Genomic DNA, 5,758 nt, shown 5'->3' on the forward strand with positions numbered 1-5,758 from the left:
TTGGAGTGCAATGGGGTATAGTCATTGCGCTGGGTATGCAGTTACAGTTGCATGGCTATACTCAATCCCGACTCTTGCGTCCTCGTTCGCGCACTCTGGGCAACGTGAGCAACCCATGTGCGAGATGCGGTAACCAATCCGAGTGGAGCCTTGGGCCACGGCAGAAAGAGAGGGAGCTTCGGTGGGGCCACTCTGACTTATTCGGTTTAAGGGCTCACTGAAGTCTGCAGCGTCTGTTCACCAGTAGGTGCGGCTGCAAGCGGGTGTCTGCTTGGAGCAAGCGGCTCGCTATATAAACGTGTATTTGGTTGCGAAACCACCCCCGTCCCAGCAATGGGTTGTGCGCTGGGCTTGGGACCCGCCACGTAAAAACCACTTCCAGTGAAGAAGCAAGGCAAAGCCTCGGATGAGACCCCCCCTTATGATGACGACCACGGCAAATGTTTAAAGGACTACGATTTGAGGGCATGCACCTGGAATGTCCGGACCCTTAATGGGGAAGGTGCCTCTGCCCGGCTGGTTGATGTCCTCGTAAGGACAAAAGCTGACATCACCGCCATCCAAGAAATGCGTTGGACGGGGCAAGGCAAACAATGTCTGGGGCCTTGCGACGTCTACTACAGCTGCCATGTAAAGGAGCGCAAATTCGGAGTTGGATTTGTGGTGGGAGAGAGACTCCGTCGCCGAGTACTGTCGTTCACCCCGGTGGACGAGCGTCTAGCCACAATCCGCATCAAAGCGAGATTCTTCAACATCTCGCTCATCTGCGCCCATGCCCCGACGGAAGAGAAGGATGAGGCATCCAAGGATCTCTTCTATGAGCGCTTGGAGCGCACGTACGAGCGCTGCCCCCGTCATGATATCAAAATCGTGCTTGGCGACTTCAATGCCAGGGTGGGCAAAGAAGGGATCTTTGGAACCACCGTCGGAAAATTCAGCCTCCACGACGAAACGTCCGACAACGGATTGAGGCTGATCGACTTCGCCGGGGCCCGAAACATGGTAGTATGCAGTACTAGGTTCAAGCATAAAAAGATCCATCAAGCTACCTGGCTGTCTCCGGATCGAAAAACGAGAAACCAAATCGATCATGTTGTGATAGACGGAAGGCACGCTTCCAGTGTTTTAGACGTACGCACACTCCGAGGCCCAAACATCGACTCGGACCACTATCTTGTTGCAGCCAAGATACGCACCCGCCTCTGTGCAGCAAAAAATGTGCGCCCAAATATGCAAGGAAAGCTTAACGTCGAAAAGCTGCAATCACAACAGACAGCCAGCGCTTTCGCTACTCGACTCTCACACCTGCTCTCAGAGAGCACTCTTCAACAAACCGACATATGCGAGCAGTGGAACCACATTTCCCGCTCATTAAGTACCGCCGCCGAAGAAGCAGTCGGATTTCAGCGAGCCCGAAAGAACAACTGGTACGATGAGGAGTGTCAGGAAGCTGCAGAGAAAAAAGATGCCGCCTACAGGGCCACGCTGCGATCGGGCGCAACGCGCGCTATGTGGGACCGCTATAGGGATCTGAAGAGGGAAGCGAGACGTATTTGCCGCAACAAGAAGAGAGAGGCAGAAATACGTGAGTGCGAAGAGCTTGAAATGCTGGCCGACAGGAGGAATGCCCGAAAATTTTACCAGAGAGTTAGGCGACTTACGGAAGGTTTAAAGACCGGGGCGCACTCCTGTAAGAACAATAATGGCGACCTAGTAACTGATGTCCAGAGCGTACTTAAATTATGGAGGGAACACTTTTCCGCCCTACTAAATGGTAGCAGCACGGAAAGTTGTGGAGAAGAAGAACCCGAGCCTGCAGTCGATGATGACGGAGTCGACGTTCCACCGCCTGACTATGACGAGGTACGTATAGCAATAACGCGGCTGAAAAACAACAAAGCCGCTGGAGCTGACAGCCTGCCAGCTGAGCTATTCAAGTACGGCGGCGAGGAGTTGATAAGGTGCATGCATCAACTCTTGTGCAGAATATGGTCAGATGAACGCATGCCCGACGACTGGAATTTAAGTGTGCTCTGCCCAATCCACAAGAAAGATGACCCCGCCATTCGCGCCAACTACCGCGGGATCAGCCTTCTAAGCATAGGTTACAAGGTCTTATCGAGCGTATTGTGTGAAAGACTGAAGCCCACCGTCAATGAACTGATTGGGCCTTATCAGTGTGGCTTTAGACCTGGCAAATCCACCATAGACCAGGTATTCACTATACGCCAAATCTTGGAAAAGACCCGCGAGAAAAGGATCGACACTCACCACCTATTTGTCGACTTTAAAGCCGCTTTTGACAGCACTAAAAGGAGTTGCCTATACGCCGCTATGTCTGAATTTGGCATCCCCTCAAAACTCATACGGCTGTGTAAAATGACGTTGAGCAATACCACCAGCTCCGTCAGAATTGGAAAAGACCTCTCCGAGCCGTTCGCCACAAAACGGGGTTTCAGACAGGGCGACTCCCTTTCATGTGACTTCTTTAATCTGATGTTGGAGAAGATAATAAGAGCTGCAGAACTGAACCGCTCAGGAACAATTTACTACAAGAGCGTGCAATTGCTGGCTTATGCCGATGACATCGACATCATCGGTAACAAAAACCGCGAAGTCTGTTCTGCCTTTTCCAAGTTGGATAGGGAAGCAAAGCGCATGGGTCTGGTGGTAAACGAGGACAAGACGAAGTATCTCCTGTCATCAAACAAACAGTCAGCACATTCGCGCCTTGGCTCCCACGTCACTGTTGACAGTTACAATTTCGAGAAAGTAGAGAATTTCGTTTACTTGGGAACCAGCATTAACACCGATAATAATGTCAGCATTGAAATCCAACGTAGAATCACTCTTGCCAACAAGTGCTACTTTGGACTGAGTAGGCAATTCAGGAGTAAAGTCCTCTCTCGACGTACGAAAACCACGCTCTATAAGTCACTCATCATGCCCGTGCTGGTATATGGCGCAGAAGCATGGACAATGACAACATCCGATGAGGCGGCTCTTGGGGTGTTTGAGAGAAAGATTTTGCGGAAGATTTACGGTCCTTTACGCGTTGGCGACGGCGAGTACCGCAGACGATGGAACGATGAGCTGTATGAGCTTTACAACGATATGGACATAGTGCAGCGAATTAAAATACAGCGGCTCCGCTGGCTTGGTCATGTCGTTCGAATGGACACCGACGCTCCAGCTCTGAAAGTATTCAACTCGGAACCCGCTGGTGGTAGCAGAGGAAGAGGGAGACCCCCACTGCGATGGAAAGATCAGGTGGAGAAGGACTTGGCTTCACTTGGCGTTTCCAATTGGCGTCAGTTGGCACAGAGGAGAAACGACTGGCGTGCTTTGCTGAACTCGGCCAAAATCGCTTAGGCGGTTACAGCGCCAAAAAAGAAGAAGAAGAAGACTCAGATTCACTTTGAGTATGCTCGAAATTCTCTTCTTAAAGCATGTCTTTCACTTCTGGATTAAATGATTTTTTGTTTGTTTGTAAATACCATAATTTTGTAATAAGATAATCGGAAGAAACAATTAGACGGTGAAATACATCTTTAAGTTCAGCTTACCTTAAAGTTTTGCGGCTAAAACATTCTCGATATGCCTTAAAATTTTTGTTACGCGATTCCTGTGCCTCTTCACTTAATCGCTCAATCGGTAGAAGGAAATTCAATACAATTTCGGCACCATGAATTAAAATTTTGCCCTCTGTTGCTGTCATTGGATGCCAGTTTCGCAGTATCAAGACATAGCGTCTTGGATTTTATGTTATCTATTTTAAATCCACTGGATATTGTTTGCAAGTTATTCTTACCAGACTTTGTTGGATTCATAAAATCGGTTTTGTGTCTATCGTACATGTCCCATTCAGGAATTGTTTCTGTAAGTAACGTAACTCTTGAAATTGCCCAAAGGATTGTTGCAGCTTCTTTTTTTTTCGAGGCGAGACAGCTGGTTAGGTTTGAAATCTATTATTCTACATGGCTGAACTTGCTTTGCAATAATTTAGAGAGACTTTTAAAATACAAATTTTACAAAAATCCTGATTTTTAATAGATAAATGGGTGCCGTCTGGAATAAAAGTTATCAGAATTGCAATAAAGAATAATCACAGACGGTATTTACTATTCTCTTCCATTCAGTTGGAATTTTTTTAAAAAACACCTCCACGTGGTACATATTTTTCATAAAATAACGAAAGACTGTGCCCGGCAAAAATTAATAAGTTCATATTAAAACATATTTTTCTCAAAAATCTTATAAGCTTACTAATATGTAAAGTCTTGCGGTTATAACTAAAAAAGATTCCGAGCTAGAACCTTGCCATGAATAAAACTAGTTTACTACAAGTTATTCCTTATATCTCGAAAACAAATGAAATTATGTAATCATGAAATGTTGTAAAACAATCAACACACATTGCTTCTTCAACAGCATAGTTCGTTCTAAATTACTAACAACCCTAAACATTATAAAACACCCTTTAATAACACACCTGAACTCGCTTTCGATATCGAAAAAAATGCTGACTGAAAAGTTAAATTTAAGCTGTTGTGGGCGGCAACTTGTAGTAGTTAGGAACCCATTGTTTATACACGAGATTTGGTACTTTGTTGTATATATTTTTTTCATAAATGCCAACTTTCGAAAAATGACTTTCGAGCATCGCCCTCTATGAAGCGGCCCCATTGTGCCTCGATGCCTTCGCAAAATCGCCCATCTATCAGTTGCAAAAGCGCCTTCCTTACGGCACTCAAATTTCACAGGAGACCGATTGTACGATTTTTATGCATGAAGCTCGATGCCCGGAGTTTATTTAGGCGAGTAGACGGCTTTGCAACTGGTCTATGGGCGGCATTGCGAAGGCATCGACGATATGTGCCTCTTTTATGTATGTATGTTCGAAAAAAGGTTTATTTGTTAACAAAAAATGTTTTAAGATGATGTCTAAAGTCCAATACTTAACTTTAAAATTCATTAGGTTTAGTTGTATCACAGCATGAGCTTTAGTTGTATGATTTGAATTATTATTTTTAATTCTTCTAATTCTTCTTTTTATTACATACATATTTGTCTTACTGTTTTTAATCCATACCTGTTTAGTTTTTCCCTTACTAACTATACCTTTTTTCTCCCTGCCTATTTTATTTTCTAACCTAAACTACTACATACTTAAAATTTTTGCATTTGTTTGGCACACAGTTGGCTGGGGAGTTTTTCTAAACAAGCGAGTCTTGTTCATTTGCTACTTGCGCGGCAATCTCTACTTTGACACTTCAATTGCACTTCTGACGTGTTTTTAACGCGCCAACAAAAAAAAGTCAAATTGTTTAGTTAACACATAACTAACTTAAAGAAAATATATGTTTTTTATGTTTTTACCATCATACTTATTTTAGTTGCTTAATATTAATTCACTCACGCATTTGCAGTATAATCTAGTTCGTTCATTCAATCGAATCAGTCAATCGCCAATTCAATTCTATGTATGAACTCTTGGTCATTTAAATCACAACGACTCTCGCGACCGCATTCCACCAACCGGACTCCTCAAATCAAATCAATCACAAAAGCACCGTTGTAATCAGAAAAAAATAACCCTAACTAATCCATCAAACAGCCATTATCAGCATACCTTATACGGTGGTGGTGGTGGTTGTGGTGATGTTTGCTGACTTAGTGTCTTCATTACTCTAATAAGTGCCTTATTTTCGTTCTATAAATCAAAATTACAAGCTCCATTAAATCATTTAACCTTTTT

The 5,758-nt window shown here is 44.2% G+C and overlaps 1 protein-coding gene across 3 annotated transcripts in view; it reads right to left on the reverse strand.

Annotated features, from left to right (window-relative positions):
- Positions 1-5,758, reverse strand: part of LOC118733125 (glutathione synthetase-like) — a 32,509-nt gene that overhangs the window by 6,073 nt on the left and 20,678 nt on the right. The window lies entirely within an intron of this gene.

This window comes from Rhagoletis pomonella, unplaced genomic scaffold (genome assembly GCF_013731165.1).
Source record: "Rhagoletis pomonella isolate Grant_MI unplaced genomic scaffold, Rhpom_1.0 Rhpom_scaffold_00002, whole genome shotgun sequence".
Classification (NCBI taxonomy): Eukaryota; Metazoa; Arthropoda; class Insecta; order Diptera; family Tephritidae; genus Rhagoletis; species Rhagoletis pomonella.